Source organism: Lynx rufus, unplaced genomic scaffold (genome assembly GCF_022079265.1).
Source record: "Lynx rufus isolate CCGP_SWC_20201006 ecotype Redwood Valley unplaced genomic scaffold, mLynRuf1.p SCAF_13, whole genome shotgun sequence".
Classification (NCBI taxonomy): Eukaryota; Metazoa; Chordata; class Mammalia; order Carnivora; family Felidae; genus Lynx; species Lynx rufus.
In genome coordinates, this window is record NW_025814827.1 from 12,555,400 (window position 1) to 12,580,615 (window position 25,216).

The window sequence follows — 25,216 nt, forward strand, 5'->3', positions numbered from 1 at the left end:
TTCTTTCAATAATTTAATGAGCACCTGGACTGCTGTTAGGTGCTGGGTGTACGGTGATGACCAAAGCCTGTTAGCGTTCCCACCCTTCACGGGACTTCTTTGTGAAGGTCTGGGTCATGATCAAGGATGTAAGTCACCCAAGGGACAATTTAACTCGGTGTTCCTCAGCAGAAAAGAAAACTAAGGAGTGGCAGGCCCCAGCATCTGCAGGGTTCTAGCAGTCCTGCAGCGCAGACATAAATAAGATAGAAGTATGCCAAGTGAAACACTTTTATATGATTGAACTTGACCGGCCAGAGGTTTAGGGCCATGTGTGAGGGGAGATAAAGAGCTCAGAGAACCAGGCGCGCTTCCGAGATAAAGGGGTGTGGTCGCCCCGCCCCTGCTACCAGCTTCCCCAAGCGTCGCTTCTTTCGCCCAGGACTCTGGGCGGTGAGGTCTTCTCCGCCCACCACGGGGAAAACGGGGACTGCTGGATGGCCCCCAACTCCTCACCCGCCCTTGTGAAACGTCTCCAATTGTGCCTCATAAGCAGAGTCCAGTCCCCGCGGGTGGACGGGGTTGTCTAGACTCCGCGAAGGCTCAAAAGGGAGGTCAGGGCGGTGCCGAAGTCCCCAGAACATAAGCCAAACCCCCGCCCCCGCCATTAAGTCTCCTTCCCTTTTCCCCTCCTCCCGCAATCCCGCGGTGGTGCTCCTCCTCCAACCCCTCCAGCCTCCCGCGCTGGGCCTTGGCGGGGGGGGGGGGGGGGGGGCGGGACGAGCGGTCAAGACTGCGCGAGAGTACCGCACAAATCCCGCGAGACTTGCCTGCTGCCGCCGCCGCTGCCGCCGCCGCCGCCGCCGCCGGCGTCGCTGCCGCCGCCTCTTACGTCTTTCCCTTTGACAAGTCGCCGCTGCTGCAGCAAAAATAAAGGACGCGGCCGCCGCAGCCGCTGCCGAGCCGAGCTCGGGTCGCCGGAGCCGCGCCCCACGCCAGCCAGCTCCGGAGCCGCGTACGGTAACGCCTCTTCTTCTGCCCTCCTGGCTGCCTGTGCGTGCGCCCCGCCGGCCCGGCAAGGCCGGCCGGGGCCGTTCCCGGGCCGCGGCCGAGCGGGGCCGCCGGGGTCCTGGGTGGGCGGCAGGCGGAGGCCTGGGGGAACCCTCCCGGCGTTGTGCGCGTCCCCGGCTTCAGAGGCCTCCCGCCGCCTGGGCGCCTACCGAGCCGTCTTAGAAACCCAGCCGCTCGCACAGGGACCCGCCCCTCCAGCGGCTTTTTGTACCTGTCCCTGGGCCCTCGGGGGTCGCGTCTCTGACCTTCTCCTTCACCCCTGTATCCTCTGACGAGGGCCTTCCCCCGGCCGGGGCTGGGGTCGTGGGGCAGCGGCCCGACCCTGTTTCGGGAAAGCCTCGACCCCAGTGCCCCCAGTCACCGGCCGCCTTTTGAGGTGGAGATTGGGACGACGTGTCTTTCTCCTTTGCTCTGCCTTTGGGTGGGGGCAGCTCATCTGGTACACCTTTCTCCATATCTCCTGCCTCGGTAGAATAACAATTTATAATGCCTGTGCTACCAAAAGAGGAGACGAGATGCATTGTTTAGTCTCTGGGTGAGATGAGGATGATGAGGAAAAGAGTTGTCCCAGGGAACATGTTGAAACCTTTTCTGTGATGAGTGGCAGGTTCTTGGGAGACACGAGGACAGGAACTGGTACCACCTTTCCCAAGAGATTATGTAAAAGACCTGCTCTCCGGCCCAGAGAGCTGTGTGCAGGGACAGAATTTGCCTTAATTTTAAAATAATGTCTATAGTACTGTAGAAAATATGGATAATCAGAGTTATAGGAATACCAAATCTTAACTAACTCGTCCTTGTAATTCCATTTCCAGAGATAGCATTTCATGGTTAGCATTTTGGTGTATTTCCTAACAGACGCTTAATTTTTTCGAATAATACGTGGCTCATCATTGATTGGGACTTCCCCATTCTGTATATGTTTCAAAATGATTTGTTTTATTTGAGTCACTTGGGTCCACTTGATTAAGACTGGTTACTTGTTCATTATCACTGGTTGTACTCTGTCATCACTGTCTCTTTCATTGGACCCTCTTCCAAAATGATTGTTAGTTAAATGGTTTTAAAAATCGAAAGTTAAACAAGTGTTAACTGCTTGGATCTAGTACATATATGTTTTTACAGTTCTTTCTTTGGTGGGTGCTGAAAAGGAGCAGTGTTTGGGGGAAGCAAACTATGATTATTCACGGTGGGGAGAAACCTCTTTTCCTCAAGGTTTTATAACATTGATTTTCATTGGTTATTTTTAGACCCAAATCATTATGTGACATTGTTTGTCATAGTGCCTTTGTGATTGGGATAGGATGGATACCTGCCTTTGATTATGCAGGTTTCTATGGTGTGAGTTTATACAAGCAAAATTGAGTGTCCTAGGTGTCTGTATGCATGTACACACACGTATAATGCATCTACACATGGGTATATCTTGGAAGTGAGTTAAAATGTATTATTTGAGAAAAGAAAGCATTAAGTAGGGAAAATAGTAGTCTTGTAATATTTCTTTCAAATTATATGACAGTATTATATAGCAGAATGAAACATCTAGGGAGGTTGAAAATCTAGTGGTTTTAAAAAACATGATAGATTGTCATTTGTCTGCAGTTGTTATTGGAATGGATTAAATGGCCTATTAAGGCCTTTTGTAATTCTAAACTTATATGAATTTTGTTTTTCCTGAGGTTCTCTTACCACTTTGCTTCTTAAATTTCTAGTCATGCTGTTTTGCATGTGACACTTAGCCATTCATTTGCTGGTCATGTATTCCACTCCCTATGCAGGCGTCCTGGTGGTGCATGGAGGAGAAAGCAAATGTGTCACTTAGTCTGTTTATTAATATAAACATCTTCTGGGGCGCCTGGGTGGCTTGGTTGGTTGAGCGTCTGACTTTGGCTTGGGTCATGATCTCACGGTTTGTGGGTTCCAACCTTGTGTGGGGCTCTGCACTGATAGCTCAGAGGCTGGAGCCTGCTTCAGATTCTGTGTCTCCTCCCCTCTGTCTTTGCCTGTGCTGTCTCTCAAAAATAAATAAACATTTAAAATATATATATATATATATATATATATATATGTATATATATAAACATCGTCTGCAAATCCTATTAGATTAAAGGAATTTCAAAGACTTTGTTGTTGGTTGGTCTGGATTGGTTAGTAGAAGATGTAAATAATAAATAGCAGTAGAATTCTAAGGTTTCAAGCATTTTTTTTCCTAAAAGACATTTTTTCCCCCAAATACTCCTTAGTATTTAAATTAAAAAGAATGACTCGATATATTGAACAGTTGCACTGTTAAAATTTAGATTTCCAGTAAGATAATAGTAATGAAGACTTTGTGATTTGGGGTGTGGAGAGAAGTTTGTGTTAAGATAAAAGCATATTGACTTGTGAAACATTTTGAATTTTATAGTTGGGCAACTATGTAATAATAAGTAAAAAACTTACTATAACCTATTAACTTTTTTTAATGTAAGTAAAACTTTGGCTTAATAGACAAATGAAATGCGTTGCTACAGGCACATACTGCAGATTATCATGATGTTGAAAACAACCAGTTGGCCACATCATTTAAAAATAAGTTTGCAAAGCCAGTGAAGTCACATCAGCTAGCAATTTTTTTTTTTTTTCGACTAAGGTCTAAGGGAACATAAAGTAGATAATTAATTTTTAGATACCAGATCTCATTTTTATGGTTTTAGTTTTTTCTGTTGTCACTTACTGGGCCCTCTAAATTAATCAGAATATTAAATTACAGATGAGATCCCTGAGCAAGGAAATATGACAGTTGCATAAGATGATCAATTGATGGATTTTATTTATTTTTAACTGTTTATTTTGAAATAATGTTAGACTTACAGAAATGTTGCAAAGATAGTACAGAGAGTTCCTATATAATACTCTTCATACATCATCTCCTGATGTTGACACTTTATATAACCAAAGTACAATGATCAAAGCCAGGAAATTAGTTTTGGTATAATACTGTTAACGGACTTTATTTGAATTTCACTAGTTTTCCCCCAATGCCTTTTTTTCTGTTGCAGGATCTAATTAATTGCATTTAGTTGTTATATCTTTCTTGTCTCTTCCAGTCTGTGACAGTTCCTCAGTTTTTCCTTGTGTTTCATGATCTTGACACTTTTGATGAGTACTGTTAGTTAATTTGTAGAATTTTTCCCATTTTGGATTTGTCTGATGTTTTCTATGATTCGATTGAAATTACGTATGTTTACAAGAAAACCACAGAAATGATGTGTCCTAGGTGCATCATTTTAGAGGATGCATGTTGACAGATCTTATTGCTAGTGATATTTTCACCTTGATTACTTTGTTAAGGTGGCCTCTGCTGTGTTTCCCTTATAAAGTTACTATTCATCCTTTTGGTACACGTCTTGGGAGGGGGGAGGGGGACTATGCAGATAAACTGTTTTTCCTCAAACTTTCTTCCACTGATTTTACCATGCCTTGGTAGATCTTGTCCTCAACAGTTATTGTGTTGCCTACCTAATGGTGATTTTGTATTTTCTTCATTTTAAAAATATGTATTATTAGAATTCTTCTAGTAGGAAGTGGTATCTCTTCCTCATTTATTCGGTTATTTATTTATATAAGTATACTGTCATTGGTTATTTGTTTTATTCTACATGTTATAGCCCAATACTATTTTTTTTTGTTACTCAAATTTCCCCAGTTTTGGCCATTAGGAGCCTTTTCATGTTGGCCTTCATCCTTATTCAAGAACTTCCTTATATTCTGGCACCATAGGCTATTTCTTGCTTATCTTGTACCTTTCCTTTTATCAGTCCTGGAATCAAGAACTTGTCTAAGGAAATCTGTTTCCTTTGATCAGAGAATAGAATTTAAATTAAGACCTGGATGCTAGGTGTAGTTAACGGGAGTGTCACTAATTCTAGGCCCTCAGAGGGCAGGGTTTGGAAATACAGGTATATATACTAACCCTCCCACACGTACAAATGAGTCACGCGCACACACACGCGCATGCTTGTTTATTTCTATATTTATCTTTCTATATATATTAAAAACCATGAGTTTGTATTGATAGCTTCTACTCCAACACCACAGGTTCATTTTAACCTTTACTTGTTTCTTTCTTTTTTTTTTAAGTTTATTTTTTTTTGAGAGACTGAGATAGTGCAAGCAGGGGAGGGGTAGAGAGGGGGAGAGAGAGAATCCCAATCGGGCCCCGCACCTTCAGCGTGGAGCCCGATGCTGGGCTTGAACCCACAAACTGTGAAGTCATGACCTGAGCCAAAACCAGGAGTTGGCCGCTTAATCGACTGACCCACCTCGGCCCCCAATCTTTGATTGTTTCTTATTTGTAACTTTTTTCTGATAGTGAAAAATCTGGCTTTTGTTTTCTACAGAAAATGAGATAATAGATCATATCCAAATTACTTGCTGACTTTTATAATGCATATCAAGTAGTTACTGATTGCTAACAGTACCCTTATGAGATGCCTATTTGCTAATTAGAGTTCAGTGTTTGTGTCCAGTGTTTTTTTTTTTTTTTTGTCTTGTCTTTAGCCTTACAGTATCTAGTCAAAATATTATTTTTTCCAAAGTTGTTTAGGTTAGTTCTTTATTTCCCCACTCCCTTTAGGGTGGTTCTGTTTTTCATCTGTAATGCAGTTAGATTCTTTTCTTTGTATTCCATTTTGGATTACCCCTCAATCCTGGTTGATTTTGATTATTGATTTATTTATTTTGGTATATGAAACATTGTAGTTACTAAACATTACTACATAAAAAGATACAGAGAAATATCACTTCTTATTCCTACTACCCCATTTCCACCTCCACTTCCACCTCCTTTTGCCCATCTGTTTTCCTTGCCTTGTAGGTAACCAGTCTCTTCAGTTTTTTTTTGTTTATTCTTCTGTTATTTCTTTTACAGAAATGAACAGCCTGTGGGTTTTTTTTTTATATTCCTTTCTTCTTTCTTTCTCATACAGTTAAAAAAAATTTTTTTTTGAACATGTATTTATTATTGAGAGGCAGAGCATGAGCATGGGAGGGCAGAGAGAGGAGGAGACACAGAATCTGAAGGAGGCTCCAGGCTCTGAGCTGTCAGCACAGAGTCCGATGCGGGGCTTGAACCCACAAATGACAAGATCATGACCTGAGCTGAAGTCAGATGCTCAACCGACTGAGCCACCCAGGCGCCCCTTTCTCATATAGTTTTTTTTTTTTTTTTTAATTTTTTTTTTCAACGTTTATTTATTTTTGGGACAGAGAGAGACAGAGCATGAACGGGGGAGGGGCAGAGAGAGAGGGAGACACAGAATCGGAAACAGGCTCCAGGCTCTGAGCCATCAGCCCAGAGCCTGACGCGGGGCTCGAACTCACGGACCGCGAGATCGTGACCTGGCTGAAGTCGGACGCTTAACCGGCTGCGCCACCCAGGCGCCCCTCTCATATAGTTTTAATTGAGATACATTTCACCCAACATAGAACTTACCTTTTTAAAGTGTACAATTTAGTGATGTTTTGTGTATTCAAAGGTTGTGCGGCCGTAACAACTATCTAATTCAAGAATATTTTCACCACTTCAAAAAGAAACCCTGTATCCATTAGCAGTCATTTCCCCTACCATCTTCCTTAGCCCCAGTTAACACTAATTTAGTTTCTGTTTGTATAAATTTGTCTATTCTGGACATTTCATGTAAATGGAATCATATAGTATTTGGACTTTTATGCCTGGCTTCGTTTACTTAGCATAATTTTTTTCAGGGTTCTACCATGTAGCATGTATTAGTACTCCATTCCTTTTTATGGCTGAATAATACTCCATTATATGGATATATCACATCTATGCATCCAGTGATGGACATTGGTTTTCTATTTTTTGGCTATTGTGAATAATACTGCAAATGAGCATTCATATACAAGTTTTTGTGTGGACATATATTTTCAGTTCCTTTGGGTATATACCTAGAAGTGGAATTACTGGGTTGTATGATAACTCTATGTTTAACTTTCTGAGTAACTGCCCAACTGTTTTCTTTTCCCTTCTTTCTTATATGAAGAGTAACATGTTATAGATACTCTTTTGCAGTTTATTTTTTTTACTTATTGGAAATCGCCGGATATCCTGGAAATCACTCCAAATTAGTTCATTCTGTCTCTTTTTTAAATGTCTATTTATTTATTTTTAAGAGAGAGAGGGAGGGAGCAGGGGAAAGCAAAGAGAGAGGAAGATAGAATCCCAAGCAGGCTCCGTGCTTTTAGCGCAGAGCCTGATGTGGGGCTTGAGTCCACAAACCGTGAGATCGTGACTTGAGCTGAAATCAAGGGTCAGATACTTAACTGACTGAGCCACCCAAGGGCCCCAAATTACTTCATTCGTTTTAATAACTAGTCTTCATTCTTTTTTACAGCTGTATAGCACTCCGGTCAGTAGATTTATCTAATTTATTCAGCCATTCTATGTACATTTGAGTTGTTTCCTATATTTTGCAGTTATAAACAGTATCGCAGTTAACTGACCTGTGCCTTTGCAGTTTTGTACTGTTAGAGGTGTATCTTCAAAGAAGATTTCTATGAGTAGGGTTGCTGGGTCAAAAGTTAAGTACATATGGTAGTCCTCCCCCATGTCTACAGTTTATCTTTCCATGATTTCACTTACTGGTGGTCACCAGTGGTTGAGAAGCAGATGATCCTTCTCCTGATGTATAGTCAGAAAGAAGGTTAGTAGTAGCCTAACACTATATCACAATGCCTGTCATTTACCTCACTTCATCATATGTACCTCACTACATGTAGGCATTTTATCATTTCACATCATCATAAGATTGAGTATGGTACAATAAAATATTTTGGGAGAGACCACATTCACATAACTTTTTTTTTTTTAAGTAAGTTCCACACCCAAAGTGGGGTTTGAACTTATGACCTTGAGATCAAGAGTCGCATGCTCTACCAACTGAGCCACCCAGGCACCCCTCATAACTTTTTTTATAGTATGCAGTTGACCTTTGAACAATTTGGGTTTGAACTACCTGGGTGCACACAGTACTATAAATGTATTTTCTCTTATGATTTACTTAGTAATATTTTCTTTTCTCTAGCTTACTTTATTGTAAGAATACAGTATATAATACATATAATGTCCAAAATATGTGTTAATTGATTGTTATTGGTAATGCTTCCAGTCAGCAATAGGCTATTAGTAGTAAAGTTTTCAGAGAGTCAGTAGTTGTATGCGGATTTTCTTTTTTTTTTTTGAAAAAATTTTTTAACGTTTATTTATTTTTGAGACAGAGAGAGACAGAGCATGAACGGGGGAGGGTCACAGAGAGAGGGAGACACAGAATCTGAAACAGGCTCCAGGCTCTGAGCTGTCAGCACAGAGCCTGACGCGGGGCTCGAACCCACGGACCGTGAGATCATGACCTGAGCCGAAGTCGGACGCTTAACCGACCGAGCCACCCAGGCACCCCTGTATGCGGATTTTCAACTGCATGGGGTGTCGGTGCCCCCAGTCCCTGTGTTGTTCAAGGATTAGCTGTATTGTTATAATTGTCCTATTTTATTATTGTTGTTAATCTCTTACTTTACTTAGTTTATAAATTAAACTTTATCATGGGTATGTATGTGTAGGAAAAACATACCAGATATAGGGTTTGGTACTATCTGCGATTTCAAGTATCCACTGGGGGGTCTTGAACTGCTGTTTCAGGTATCTGCTGGGGGTTTCCCCCTTTGGGTAAGAGTAGATGACTGTATGTAGTTTTGTTAGATATTACAGAAGTGTTGTACTTGTTTGCATTCCCACCAGTAATGTATGAGAATGCCTATTTTCCTTATAACGTTACCAACAGAGAATGTGTTGTGCTATTTTTTTTCCAGAGATGACTGATTTTTAAAAATGCCCTGTAGTAATTTCAGTGACCTGAACCTATTGTGTAGGGGCACTTAATGCCTGTGGTTGGTAGGTTCTTATAGTTTGAAAATGAAATACATTGTCCACTAATATAGTGCTGATACATGTATGTTATTATGTGCAGGTGAAATCAATTTGAATGCAATTTCTGGTCTAGCTGGGTTTGCTCATTGAAACTTTCTGCATTTAATGGAGTTGCTGCATTGATTCATAATACCTGTACTCTGAAATACTTCTGGAGTTTAACAAAAGATAGCTGAGATTGTAAGAAGAATATTCTTTCTTCCATAGTATGTATGATTTAGTAGTTTTGGTTAACACTGTGTGCTAGTTATTTTGAACACTGTACACAGTACATAGTGAAATCATGGTATGGTAGTTATTTGACCGGTAATGGCCATATCTGGAAGCTATTATATTTCCATAAGAAAGAAGGTTAATCTTAAGGAGGATGCAATCGAGAATTTACAGTTCTAGATTAGGATAATACCAGATGTTAGTGTGACCAAGGTACTAAGACAACATGAAAAACATCCCCATCTTATAAAGTAACAAGTTCTGCCCAGCTGGACACTTTTCCAAGTGCTTGGGACACATTAATGAAAAAAAAAAAAGAGGATTCTTTTTTAAAAAAAATTTATTAACTCTAATTGGCACACAATGTTAACATTAGTTTCGGGTGTACAGCATAGTGATTTGACAAGTCCATACAAAAAACAAAAAATCTCTCACTGGAGGAGCTTACGTTCTAGTAGTTTTCAGATGAACTGGTGTTCTCAGGAAAAGAGATGCTCAGTGCTGATTGTGAATGGAACCAATAGAGGTCTGCGTAGTCTTTTAGTAAAATTACCTTTGGTCCTATAAAAACCCCAAATGACACTTGATTTTACTAGTTACAAGGAGAAGGCCATGAAAAGTCATAGTTTGGTAACATTATTCACCAATCTCTTTCTCTCTTAATTTAAAGGATTCCAAGTACTAGTGGTGCCAGTAGAGGTAGTAGTAATAGAATGATAATAATTGAATAATAGTATAGGTGAGTTTTTTTCCCTCAGCTGGGATTCCAGGAGAGAACTAAACACTAATGTTTTAGGACATTTGGACATGCACTGTATGTAAAGAATTAAGTCTTTCTCGCTGGTGCCTCTAGAATGCCACTAGGTATCTACCATTCTTGGGAGAATTGAGAAAATATTTACTCCAGTATTCAGTTCAGGTTCTCTGGTTCAGATGACTAACTTCAGTTGAAAAAGGTCAGGGTCATTGTAGTCCAGATCTGTTTTTTTCTTTTTTTTTTGAACTCTGCCACTTGTTAGCTGAGTGATGTTGGACAAGTCTTAGTCTCTTAGTGTCAGTTTCCTGGTCTATAAAAGTGAGAGTAGTGGTAATTGCTACGTCATAAGGGTGATGTGAGGATTAAACAATCAAGTCTTTCCTGTTACATTTATCCATTTCTATAGCTTTAAAAACTCTCTGTGCTGATTGACTTCCACATTTATGTCTTGTAGCGCAGACCCTTTCCCTGAAGTCCAGGTTAGAGTTCATCTGCTCATTTCACCATTTCATTTGACTAAGAGGCATCTCAAATTAAATTTATACAATAAAGAAGGTGTGATTTCTGTCCTCTTCATTTTCTCTGAATCAGCTCTTAGTAAATGGCAGAACTAATCAACTAGTCACTTGGGCCAAAAGCCTAGGTGTCATCTGTGATTTTTCTCTTTTCTTCAAACCCTATAATAAGCCCATCAACAAAACCTCTTGACTCTATTTTTTAAATATATTTCTAATCTGATCACATGTCATCATGTCTGCCTTATTACTTTGGTCTAAACCACCATTAACTCCTGCTTAAATAATTACAGTAGTCTCTTAACCCTGCTTTCTCACTTGATTTCTGACAGTCTATTTCTACTTGTAGCTAGATTGACCTTTTTAATGGTCAGATAGGCCACTCCTCTACTTAATACTTTACAATGACTTCCTTTTACAATTAAAGTAACAGCCCAATTCCTTGTGTTGACTTACAAGGTACCACATGGTATAGTTCATCCCTGCCTGTCTCTCTGTTCATTCCACCTGTGCTATACTGAACTCTTTATATTCTTTGATTGTGACAGGTACATTTCCAGGGCTTAATATTTATTTGTTCTTGCTCTGTTGGGAGTGTTCTTTCCTGAGATCTTTGTTTCCTCCCTCACATCATTCAAGTGTTTGTTTAAAAAGGAGTTCTCAGAGGTTTTTACCTCTTTAGAGAAATTGTTAGCCATCACACTGTAGAAAATAGTAATCATCTTTCCTCCACTCTCCTTTTCTCTTTTGTTTTTTTTTTATAGCACTTGTGCTTCCTGAAATTTAGTGACTTGTCTACTTGTTTGTCTTCCTCACTAGAATGTAAACTCCATGACACCATAAACCTATATAATTTACTCGTTCTGGTGCCTCTAAAGTCCCTGATACATAGAAAGCCAAGAATACAGCTCTAGGAACTTGAGTGTGAAGTAAAATTGTCTCTAAATTGGATTCAATAATTGTACGCCTTTAATGTTTTATGACGAAGGGGAACTATTAAATCAGTTACACAGTGTGAATTTTTTTGCATTGTGTTATCACATGTGAAACGTTAAGATTTAGAATTTATGGGGCACCTGGGTGGCTCAGTCGGTTGACTGTCCAACTCTGGCTCAGGTCATGATCTCCCGGATTGTGAGTTTGAGCCTGGCGTTGGGCTCTGTGCTGGCAGCTCAGAGCCTGGAGCTGGCTTTGGATTCCCTGTCTCCCTCTCTCTCTGCCCTTCCCCTGCTCATGTTCTGTTTCTCTCTCTCAAAAATAAATAAACAGTAAAAGATTTAGAATTTATACCATTATCAAGAGCAAATAATTGTGCATAGGTTATGCTAAGTAATATGCAAAAAATAAGCTTGCCGTTCAGCTCTTTGCTTATTGCAGTGTTTGGTTATTCTCATTATAATGGTAGTGATGTTAATGAAATAGTAGTATTTCCTCTTGCTCTGGCAAGCTATTTGTCCTCATTCTAAACTCTTAATTTAAAGTCTGTTGGGGCGCCTGGGTGGCGCAGTTGGTTAAGCATCCGACTTCAGCCAGGTCACGATCTCGCGGTCCGTGAGTTCGAGCCCCGCGTCGGGCTCTGGGCTGATGGCTCAGAGCCTGGAGCCTGTTTCCGATTCTGTGTCTCCCTCTCTCTCTGCCCCTCCCCCGTTCATGCTCTGTCTCTCTCTGTCCCAAAAATAAATAAAATTTGAAAAAAAAAAAATAAAGTCTGTTGATTTTCATTTTGGGGGGGTACATATTGTTCAAGCATTTTTTTTTTTTTTAACTTAATACAGGTCATGGGCAGTGGGGAGTTTTATGTTATACAATTCAAGTAAGTAGCTTTGCTAACTTGATAGTATTAGAAATATAGGATAATCTATTCTAGAACTAGAAAGATTATATTATCTATGTGTTAATATTTAAAAAAGCAAAAGTTTTTTTTTTAGAAGATATCATTGATCTTTCTTATACAACCAAGTATTCATTTACATATAATGAATTTTGTCAGTAATATGGCCAGATTCTGTTTTCTCAAAATTGTTCATTCTTTTAAAAAGAAGGAATGATGGGGTGCCTTTGTGGCTCAGTTGGTTAGGTCTTCGATTCTTGACCTTGGCTCAGGCCATGGTCTCATAGTTTGTGGGTTTGAGCCCTGTGTCGACAGCAGAGCCTGCCTGGGATTCTCTCTCCCTCTCTCTCTGCCCCTTCCTTGTTCACACTTTCTCTCAAAACAGATAAATAAACTTTAAAAAAAATAAAAAGAGAATGATGGAGAGATTTGTGTAATTCACTGAAGGTGGTGTGGTAGAGTAGACAGATGCACATTTAAAGGAATAATGCTGGGTAACACTTACTGAGCATTTACTGTGCACCAGGCATTATTTTAAGTGCTTTTATCTATTGTTTAAACCATGGTTAAATCTGATTGAATACAACATTCAACTTGTTTATTTTGCAGATAAGGAAATTGAAGCACAGAGAGGTTAAGTAACTTGTTCAAGCTAACACAGCTATTAAGTGGTGGGAGTGTGGATTAGAATTCTGTAACAAAGGGGGCTGTTGGCAGAAACTCTTGGGGGCAGAGTTTGGAAATGGCCAACCTCAGTGTGTTGGTTTTGGCTGATCTAAGATCCTATCCAACTAATGTTTGAGCAAGACCATTCTACATACATGTTTATGAACTCATAGTGACAGTGAGACAAAATTTTTGGTGCCACATGTTGCTTTGAATTCTTAAAGAATGTTTCTAGTTCTGTTCTTCCAAATGGGGGAATAGATGTGAGAAGAGAACAGCAATTGGTATATGGATTGGATATCACTACAGAACGGTTAAATTTTCATATAGAAAGATGAAATTCTTGGTAGATGTTGAAACCTAATGATAGTAGGGAGCAAGTTTAGCCTGCAAACTGTCTAGAGCACAATCTAGTAGTGAAATAATAATGACTTACATTTGTGTGTGTGCATTTACATACATATGCACACACATATATATTTGTATAGTGTATATGGCTTCTAGTTTGTAAAGTACTTTGGTAACCATATTCTCAGTTGATCTTCTTAACACCTCTGTGAGATAGACAGGATAGAGACTCTGGTATTTGACAAGCTTCCATAGAGGAGAGAGGTAGCTTTGAGGAATGAGCCCTTGGATAACCTCTAGTTGCTAGACCCTCTTTTTTTTTTTTTTTTTAATTTTTTTAATGTTTATTTATTTATTTATTTTTTTTAAAGCATAAAGCAGTCTTTAACCTTGTGCTTTATTTTATTTTATTTTTTTTAATTTTTTTTTCAACGTTTATTTATTTTTGGGACAGAGAGAGACAGAGCATGAACGGGGGAGGAGCAGAGAGAGAGGGAGACACAGAATCGGAAACAGGCTCCAGGCTCTGAGCCATCAGACCAGAGCCTGACGCGGGGCTCGAACTCCCGGACCGCGAGATCGTGACCTGGCTGAAGTCGGACGCTTAACCGACTGCGCCACCCAGGCGCCCCTAATGTTTATTTATTTTTGAAAGTGAGAGACAGAGTGTTAGCAGGGGAGGGGCAGACAGAGAGGGAGACACAGAATCTGAAGCAGGCTTCAGGCTCTGAGCTGTCAGCATAGAGCCTGATGTGGGGCTTGAACCCATGAACCTGAGCCGAAGTTGGACGCTTAACTGACTGAGCCACTCAGGTGCCTCTGGACCCTCTTTTAATAGGTTCTGATCATAAAGGAAGTTGCTCTTTCTTTGTAAAACTGCAAGAGCGTGAGTGGTGGACTTCTGTATTATGTGGTATTATGGGCTTGATTAAGTGATTATAAATTGCTTAATCTGGAAGCAGGAGGTAACTTGGCATGATGAATGGACAAAGATGGCCTGCTGTAATTGGCATGTTCCCAATGTTATACTGAAAGCCTAGCAATTTTTAAGAAATATAATTTAGATTAAAACTATACTTCTAATAGCAACACTGTTGTAATGTTTCTTAAACTAATATTTTAATTAAAACCTTCTACCAGTTAGGCTGCATTAATATTGATGCTTTTTTATTATTATTATTATATTGGAGATTGGGATAGAAGAGGAGGATAGCTTTACTTTTTTGAAGTAAAAAAAAAAAAAATTGGTAGCTTCCGAAAATGCTGATGTGAATGTAAAGCCATAGTGAAATGCTGATAAAAGCTTAGTAAGTCCCCTGTTCCCCTTGTTCATTTTGGAAATAGTTTGAATTGCTTTGGTTAATTTAAATTGATTTGAGATATATTAAGAGGGACTTCTCAAAAGTCTTAAAGGTACACTGCATAAGAGAGTAAAGTAAGATGTAAATTCATAGAGTCCCTTCACTTTAAAGTAGTTGATGATTGACAAAATGTGACTTTGCTTTGCAAAAATCTACAGAATTGCTGAATATTTTGTATTCTTAAATTCTTACATCTTTCAGTTCTCAGTGTTATTTTCTTTTTCCCTGGTTCTCTCTTGTAACTGGCTCCTTATCACCACCCCCTCCCTCTTGGTCTGCCATCTGTTGGTTTGGCTCTTTATTTCAGAGTAGGAAGGCAGGAAAGGGTTTTCATATACAAGATAAAGCTAATTCTTTTGGAGCTCAGTGCGCTGGAGCACTTATGCAATGAGTCTGCTAATGGTGAATTCCAGAAGTAGGATAGGCCCATAGGACTAGAAAGATAGTGATGACTCTGCAGTATTGTCTGCAAGTTTTTTCTGTGATTGTTGCTTTATTTAATAAATAAAAATTAAAAAATTATACTGAAACACTGTAGTTTTTTCATAGAAAGCCATAAATTGGTTAGATTGTAGTAGGCTTGCAAATAACAGTAATTATGTGAGAGTTTAGCATGTTGGGTGTTAGTGAAATTCATGTCAAATTGTTTCCGATAGTACTTTATAAATATAATTTGATCATGGTAAATTTACATTCTCTTATGCCTGACTGTGCATTAATCTATTGTGGGAATTTGTGTAGAGACTATTTGTAGTCCTAGGGAAGTAATTCAATCCCCAGACAACATTTAAAAAAAAATCTTTTTAGGAGTGTCTGCTTGGCACAGTCAGTTAAGTGCTGGGTCTCTTGATTTTGACTCAGGTCATGATCTCATGGTTGTGAGATCGAACCCCCTGTCTGGCTCTTTGCTGAGTGTGGAGCCTGCTTCAGATTCTCTCTCTCTCTGCCCCTCCCCTGTTCTCTTTCTCTCAAATAAACGTTAAAAAATTTTTATTATAAAATATTTTAAACATATGTTAATATAAAATAGAATAGTATAAAGAGCTCCCATGTACTCATAATTGAGCTTGAAGAATTATGGGCAGTCTTGTTTTTTCTATAGTTCTATCAACTACCACACCACCAAATCCTTGGACTCTTTTGAACCAAATCCCAGGCATATTTAATTTGTAAATTTCACATATTTCAGTTTAGATTTCTAAAAGAGTCTCTCAATAAGCAAAACACCATTATCATACCAAAATAAATTTATAGCAAGTTCTTAATATCACCAAGTATATAATCAGGTTTCATATTTTTCTGATTGTTTTACTTACATGTATGTATGTATATATGTGTATATGTATACATATATAATTTTTTTGCATATATATACATATATAATTTTTTGCCTGAAATGGGGTCAAAGTAAGGTCTGTACTTTACAGTTTATTGGCATGTTTATTAAATCAATTTTAATCTTTTAGACTCTCCCTCCATCTCTTTTTTCACTTCCTTAAAAAGAAACTAGGTTGTTTGCTCTGAGAAATTTCACATGGTCTCATTTTGCTGAATGCATTTCTGTGATGTCATTTAACATATTCTGTCTCCTAAATTTCCTATAATTTGATAATTTGTCAGAATTTTGTTGTTGTAAGAGTACTACTTCATGGGAGTGGTTTGTTTACATAGGAGGTACATAAGGTCTTGTTATGGCTTGGGATGTTAGCAGTTATTGACAATCATTGTTTAGATTTATTAATTCATCAAGAATTGCAAAATAGTGCAATTCTGTTGTTCTTCATTTACTAAGTGGTGTTCTTTTGGATACCTCTTTAGCAATGTAGATTTGTATATTTAGGGCATTGTATTTATGCCCGAACTGGTTCTGGGATGATTGACAAGGTTCTGTGGTGGAATTCCTTTAAGGGAAGAGTACAAGTACTTATTATTTGAACATTCAGAGAATACTTAGAAATATTGAATAATTAGACTTTGTTTAAAGGATGTTTGGCCAATAAATAGGTTAACATGCCATCATGAGATAACAGCTGTGACCTAGCATGTTTAGCTAGCTGGCTATTGGTGGTGGTTCTTTTTTAGAGGTCATTGTTCATATTCAGAAATTTAAGAAGTGATTTGTGCAGGGCAGCAGTTACTGATTTCTTGAGCAAATTTCTCAGCATGATTTTGAGAACAGGCCTTGTGTTTGAATCAGGTTTTTAAAATGTTGAGTTTACATAACATACAATATTTTGGTTTTGTTGTTTTTTTAGTACCTCATTTCTTTCTTTCTTTTTTTTTTTTTTTTTAATGTTTATTTGTTTTTGAGGGAGAAAGTACTAGTGAACATGAGCAGGGGAGGGGCAGAGAGAGGAGAGAGAGAATCCCAAACAGGCACTGTCAGTGCAGAGCCTCATGCAGGACTCCAGGCCTCGAACTCAGGAACTGTGAGATCATGACCTCAGCTGAAATCAAGAGTGGGACACTTAACAGACTGAAACATCCAGGTGCCCCTAACATAGAATATTTTGTATTAAAGGTTGTAAAGAACTGGAGCAGCAGCATTTTCCTAATGTGGCTCCTTGACTAAAAGGTTTTGGGGTCAAATAAACTTCGTGAATATTGTGCAGTTTATGGTTTCTTGGAATGTAATGGTGCATTTAATATGTAAAAGAAGTCTGTTTAACATTAAAACAGCCTTTTCCAAATTTATTTGATCACTGAACCTTTTTTCCCCCTCTCATAACATCTTGAAGAACTAGTGAAACAAATTTTCTAAAGGAAACAGATTTTGGGAAATGTTGGCTTAGAGGATTTGAACAAAGAATAAAGAAAAACATCTGATGATGAGTGTGTATGACTTCACTACAGTTAGTGGAGAAATTTTGATAGGTAAATGAGAATACATTTTTCAGTGAGAAAAAAAAAACAAGAAAGGTTGTTGCTTGTTTTATCTGAACCTATAAGCATTATACTTTTAGAGAGAAGGAGTTTTAAAAAGGACTTAATCACATATAACATTTACTGTATGTCAGGCACTGTTTTTACAATTGTTTAACAACTTTATGCAGTAGGTGTACTGTTTTTATCTCAGTTTTACAGAGAGATTAAGTAAATTGTTAATGGTTAAATTGCAGAGTTGGTGACATAGCAGAGCCAGGTTCTGAACCTTGGCAGCCTGGCTCCAAAGTCCATCTGCTTATTAGCCACTATTCCACATTGCGGGGTATAGCAGATGGAGATCATAAAATATAAATCAGATTAAAGGAGATTTTAACGTCTGTTTGGAGGAAGCAGACATATTTTCTTTCACTTTCAGACAGGGCCATAAGAGAAGAATGTAGAGATCTGGCTCTGTCCTAGTGAAGGTAGAAAACATGGAGACCTGGGAACTATTGTAGAAAAGGTATACCTCCTGAAGAGAGAGCTTAGATGCAGGTAGAAGGCTGAGTTAAGAGGACACTGTTAATACCAGAAGGGAATTGGAGCTCACTTAATAGGCACCTTCATTTTATACATGAAGTCTGAGTTTCCATAGTTTGTTCATGTGCTTGTAGTAATAATCATAGCTTATATTAGTGTATTGTATTAAAATACTTTCACATGGATTCTCCTTTGATGCTTTGAACAACTCTGAAAGTAGGTAGGTACTATATTTTCCACAGCAAGACTGGTTCTTGAATTTAGATTTCTGCATCTTAAAAGCTAAAGTTTTCTACTCTCTCTGTCTCTTTATGTATCTGTCTCACATTGCCTCAGTTCTTGATGAATAAAATATATTAATGAATAGTGTGTGCTTTTGAAATGAGATGAGGATTTTGGTCAGAAAGAAAGCTACATTTTAACAAATGGAAATAATTCCCTTCAAAGTGTGAAAGATAATACATGCTATTGTAAAAAAATACTTTTTTTAGACAGTATAGGGAAATACAAAGCAAAAGGCAAAAACTGTTCAACTCCGCAGAGTAACCACTATTAAATTCTAATGTGTAGTTCTCCAGATTTTTTTTTCTAGATCATTTATATGAAACTTTTTCAAAATTCTATACATATTGTTTTATAACCTGAAATACTGTATTAAAAGAGAATATCCATTGGTGCTTGGTCTTTTGCCTCTACCATCATAAAAGGGTATATGCAGGACTATTGGCATAAAATGGTAATATCTTGGGCAAACTGGGATGTATAGTCACACCCCACACATACTTTAATAGCTGACCTGTTAGTAAAGGCTGGGTGAATAGGTAAAAAAAAAACCTGTTTGGGATTATGTTAATTTAGGGAGGCAATGCGTAGGACAAAGCTTCATTTTATTATAGAATTTGGGGGAAAAATGTGTTTTCACAATATACTGGATCAAAAGGTAAGTAACTCAGACCTTAATGTTTAGGTAAACATTAAGGATAAAGCATGGCTCTTTTTTTTCTTTTAAGTTTAAATATTTTTATTTATTTTGCGAGAGATAGAGAGCAAACACGGGAGGGACAGAGAAGAAGAGACTGAATCCCAAGCAGGCTCTGTGCCCTCAGCACAGAGTCTGGTGTGGGTCTTGAACTCATGAACCGTGAGATCATGACCTGTGCCGTAGTCAAGAGTCCGATGGTTAACCAACTGAGCAACCCAGGTGCCCCTGATTATCAGTACTTTTGGAGTGGTGAGGAGAGGAAAGGAGCCTGTTGTGTTGCGGATAGATTTTTGTACTTGAAGTCAGGGCTTTAGCAAATCTTGCTTATTGACTGCATCTAGTAATTTCCCTTGTTAATCAGTCTGTTTGCCCAAGCACATTTTTGGGATGGTCTTAATTTTAAAAAATTTTTTCTTTGTGAGGATTGGGTTATATTTTATTTATATCTTTCAGTATTTTCTTGTTGGTACTAAGTTGATGGTAAGGCTTACAATTTTAGCTTTCTATGTAAATTTTTTTCTTCCAAGATTTTATTAAAATCTAGTTAACATATAGTATAGTATTGGTTTTAGTAGTAGAATTTAGTGATTTATCACTTACATATATGATACCCAGTGCTCATCACAAGTGCCCTCTTTAAAGCCCATCACCCATTTAGCCCATCCCTCCACCCACCTCCCTTCATCAACCCTCAGTTTGTTCTCTATAGTTAAGAGTCTCTTAGGGTTTGCCTTCTCCTTTCTGTATAAATTTTAAAATAAGCTTGTTTAAGGGTGGCTGGGTGACTCCGTTGGTAGAGCATGTGACTCTTGATCTCTGGGTTCTGAGTTTGAGCCCCACGTTGGGAGTAGAGTTTACATAAAAAAATTAAAAAATAAAATCTTAAAAAAATAAACTTGTCTATAGTATTACATTAAATCTATAGATCACTTTGGAGGAGAATTGATATTTTTATATTTAGTCTTCAAATCTAGGAAGATGGCATGTCTCTCCATTTATTTAGATCTCCTTTGGTTTCCTTAATTTGTCTCTTGTAATTTTCAGCATATAGGTCCTTTACATGTTTTTGTAGACTTGAGCCTAGGCATTTCATTAAAAAATGTTTTAAAAACTTTTAACCAAACTATAATATAAATTCATAGAAATATACATAGAGTAAGTGTACAACTTGATTAGTTCCACAGGGATGGACTTATTTTCAAATTCTGTTTTCCATCAACCTGAGAGATTTGCAGGAGGGAGGTAGTCAAGGAGGGAACAAGAAAAGCTTCCCATTCCCTTCTGAGTCAGGTCTTCATAGTATGACTTCATTGTTTTATTTATAAGTGAATTCTCAAGACTGAACACATATTCGGATAGCTAAGCTCATTTCCAAATCAGTTTTATTTGGATTTTCCCTGCTGTAATTTGCATCCAATCATGTTATAATAGAGATTTGCCTGGATGTTTTCTGATACAGGAATTCATACTGTTTTAAAACAGTGAAGATGTGAGTTGAAGATTTAAGTGATGGAAAGCTCTGCCTTCTCTTTTTTCTTGAACCCAAGCTATTCTCCGCCTTTTAGCTTCCTTCTATGCAGTTTGTATAAAGCAGACGCTGAAGTAAACTTGCCATCTTGCTGCTTGGCTTTTATCTTCCTTCTAGGAAAAATAGGCAACTTAGTGTTGATATTTATGGGAACTTTCTGTCTGCTCCTTTTTGAGTAAGACTTATAAATCGAACTCTTGTATTTAAAGAGATAATATCATTGTAATTACTTAAAGGAAAATGATTATGTAGCAAGGAAACTAAACATGAGATTTGCTTAGAACAGATATTCCTGGGAATAAATGAGTTTATCACATATGCTCCATCAGGAAGGACATGGTTAATTATGGAATATTAATGCTTATTATTTAACTCTTATGTATACTTTTAAAAATATTAAACAGGTTTTTTGTTTTTTGTTTTTTGTTTTTTTTTTAGAGCACGTGTGAGTGGGGGAGAGGGGCAGAGGAAGAGAGAGAGAGAGAGAGACAGGGAAAATCTCAAGCAGGCTCCATGCTCAACATGGAGCCTGATGTGGGGCTCACTCCCATGACCCAGTAATCATGACCTGAATGGACTAAATCAGGAGTCAGATGCTCAACTGACTGAGCCACCCAGGCATCCCTCTTATGAACACTTTTATTGTAAAAGATAATCTTTTTTTCTCTCTCTCTTTTTTTTTTTTCACATTTATTTATTTTTGAGAGACAGAGACAGAGCACAAGTGGGAGAGGGGCAGAGAGAGAAGGAGACACAGAATCTGAAGCAGGCTCCAGGCTCTGAGCTGTCAGCACAGAGCCCAACGCGGGGCTTGAACTCACCAATCGTGAGATTGTGACCTGAGCCAAAGTCGGACGCCCAGCCGACTGAGCCACCCAGGCGCCCCTCTTTTTCTCTTTATATCACTGTTCCTGTTCAGCTGTTCCTGCCCTCCTCCCCAAACTTTTATTTTGAAAATTTCTTAAATCTGTTGAAAAGTTGAGGAATATTATACGAAAACATCCATATACCACTTTTCACCGAGTTTCAAAAATTGTAATGTTTTGCTGAAGTTGCTTTTTTCCTTTTCTGTAAACACACACACACACACACACACACACACTACACACTTTGCTTTAAGTGAAAGTAAGTTGTAGTCACCGAGATACTTCCCCTGCACGCTTTGAGTATATGTCTCCTAAATAGAAGGACATTCTTCAACATAACTGCATACCTTTGTCACACCTAAGGAAAATAACACGAGCTCATTATCATCTAATATGCAGTGTCTGTATTTAAATTTTTCTAGTTTCCCTCATATCTTTTCTATTTTTTTTTTTTTTCCCTGATCTTGGATCCAGTCACATTGACCTATTGCTTTTGAGTTTTACCTCTCTTTAGTCTCTTTTAATTTAGAACAGTCCTCTGCCTTTTTTAAAACGGTGTTAACTTTATTGAAGAATCTAGGCCGTTTGTCTTATATAATGTCCTACAATCTGAATTTGCTGATTGTTTCTTTATTATTATATATTCAGGTTAAACATTAATTGCATGAACACTGCATAGGTGCTGTGTACTTCTTACATCACCTCAGGAGGCACTTGATGCCCCCTTTTTCCATTATAAGTGATGCTGAGTTTGATCACTTGTTTAAGATGGTGACTACTACTAGATCACTTATAAATGAACATTTTTTTCCCTTGTGCAACTAGTAAACAATCTAGGGGGTGGTATTTTGATATTGTGTGAAAATCATTTCTCCCACAACGTTTCCCAATGGATTTAACATCCGTGGGAAGATTATCCTTGCGTGGATAATAATTTTTTTTAATAAAAAAATTCTTAATATATGCACATAGTAAGAAACTTCACGTGGTACAGAGGAGATCACAGGAAAATGCATGTCTACCATTCATTCTCTATTTACACTTTCCAGTTTTTTCCAGAATTAACTGTTGCCAGTTTCTTTATGTATCTTGTCAGAAATTCTAAACCCCTCCAGTCATGCATTCATATATATCTTCTCATTTTTATTTCTTTTTACAAAAATGACAGGCATTGCAGACTGTTCTACATCTTTTTTATTGTGGTATATGTAGCATATTTATCATTTAAACCATTTGTGAAGTATACAATTAAGTGGCATTAAATGTGTTTACAATGTTACGTAACCATCACTGCTGTCTATATCGAAAACTTTTTCATCATCCCCAACAAAAACTGTGTACCCATTAAGTAATAATTCCTTCTTTCTCTCCCCCACAGCCTCTGTAACTTCTGTGGTACTTTCTCTGTGAATTTTCCTATTCTTGGTGCCTCATAAAAGGGGAATCATATTTGTCCTTCTATGTCTAGCTTATTTCACTAAACATAATACTTTCAAGGTCCGTTCATGTGGTAACATATATCAGAATTTCCTTTTTTTTTTATGGCTGGGTAATATTCCGTTGCATATATGTAACACATTTTGTTTATCCATTCATCTGTTGATGGACACTGAGATTGTTTTCGCCTTTGGGCTGTTGTGAATAATGCTGCTGTGAACTTGGGTATACAAATATCTGTTTGAGTCCCTGCTTTCAGTTTCTTTGGATAAATACCTAGGAGTGGAATTGCTTGGTCTACATCTTAATGTATTTTTAAACTTAATATGTCATGGTTTATCATTCCAATTTAATATATTCCAGGTAATTGTAGATCTTCCTCATTCATTTTTATGATTACCTTGAATCCCAGTGTATGTATATAATTCATTTGACTAGATTCTTATTGGTGGACTTTAAATTGTATCCCTTTTCATTTTTTACCGTTTTTTTTCTTTTGCTATTTTAAACAAGGCTGCAGTGAATAGGATATTTCTTATTTTTAAGCAGTGCCTTTTTTAAAATTAAAACTGCAGTGTGAAAATGTTGATTGAACCTAGTCTCATTAAGCATACCTTCTCAATATGCTTAAAATTCATCTTCTCACAAGCCAAATACCTTACTGATCTTTTATTTTAGGCCCTCATATTTCAACTTTTGGGGTGTTTGTTGTGTCCTCACTATTCTGCCCTTCTCTTCATTCCCTTAGTATTCTCCATAGCTCCTGCTTCGTAACGTTGTTATTCAGGGTTAGCATGTTGTATTGTAGTTCTTTACATATACTTATTCTCTTCTGGGTTCTGAGTTCTGCAGGAGCCCTGGGCTGTGTATGTAGTAGACCTTCCTACTGTGTATAAATTTGCACATTCTTTTCAAGTTCTTAGTAGTAATAAATTGGAATGCCTTTGTTAAAATTAACATAGTTACAGAGATTTTTAAAAAAGTGTGCATATAGGACTGACTTTAGTTCATTAGTGAATATGCTAGGAGTACATCCCTCTGTTTGTTTTCTTTTTGGATGAAGAGATAAAGAAGTTACTTTGGGACCCCTAGGTGGCTCACTCTGTTGAGTGTCCGAGTCTTGGTTTCAACTCAGGTCATGGTCCCAGGGTCTTGGGATTGAGCCCTCCATCGGGTTCTGTACTGAGCCTGGAGCCTGTTGGGATTCTCTTTCTTCTCTGCCCCTCTCCCCTGCTGGTGTGCACGCTCTCTCTCTTAAAAAAAAAAAAAAAAGTTACTTTGAAGCCAGTTAGCATTTGGTACTATTAAGGCCACCCCCTTCAATGTCTTTTGATACCAGTAGAACTTTCATATAATCTTCAAAATTTTTTTTCTCCTCAAAATCACATTCACATATTCTGAGATTGTGTGAGGAACTAGCCATAGTACCTTTTTCTTGCATTTTAGCCATGTCTCTATTTTTTATTTTAGGGAACCTCATAAGAATAAGTTCTTGAAGTGTAAATTGGATATGTCACTGGGAATTCAGTCAGGATAAATTTACCAAAAGATATTATGATTGATGTGACTTGGCTTTAGATGCCAGCAAATTGATGGTCCAAAGACGGGGGAGGAGATTTTTTCTACAAACGGTATATGATGAAGACCACTAGTCTCTTCATGTGTCTTGAAAATCTATTATTGTTGAAGGGTATTGTCTGGTTCACTGGCCAACTACAAATTAAGGTATCCTGCATGTGCATTTCTCTTCGTATTTCTGGACTAATTGTATCTATTTGCATAACAGGTTGTTGAACTTGACAAATTCATAACTTGCTTTACTCTTTTGTTCTCAAAGATTCTTTCATTAGATAGTGTGTTGATCTTCTAAAAACCCCGAGGTTGATAGCAGCCATAGTTTGAAAATAGAATCATTAAAAACATAGTTAATTTGTTTCTGGCTTGGTATCACAAACTTTTTATACTAGAATGTTATGGTGAATGTATTTTTGTAAATTACATTTCGTCAACAAGAGTTACTGTATTTCTAATGTTATTCTAATTTCCATGGTGGAATATAAAAGAAGGACTTAAAATAGCTCAAATTATTTCCCTTTGAAGGATATGTGGTTAACAATTAGAGACTATACAGTGCAATATCTAGCATTTGTTTTTAGTTTTCAAAGCTCTTCTATGTAAGAGACATGGAAATTCCAACATGCAAAAGATAATCTTGGGTTAAGGTTGTTAGAACAGGTTTAATTATGGGGCACCTGGGTGGTTCAGTCGGTTTA

General features: G+C 37.9%; 1 protein-coding gene across 10 annotated transcripts in view; it reads left to right on the forward strand.

Annotated features, from left to right (window-relative positions):
- The first annotated feature begins 880 nt into the window (after positions 1-880).
- HERC1 (HECT and RLD domain containing E3 ubiquitin protein ligase family member 1) overlaps positions 881-25,216 on the forward strand; it is a 194,808-nt gene continuing 170,472 nt past the window's right edge. For 9 of the 10 annotated variants that reach the window (XM_047074980.1, XM_047074983.1, XM_047074989.1 and 6 more), the window contains exon 1: positions 881-999. The gene's annotated coding sequence lies outside the window, so the exon portion shown is untranslated. The remainder of the gene's footprint in view (positions 1,000-25,216) is intronic. The other variant, XM_047074981.1, reaches the window with a different exon arrangement.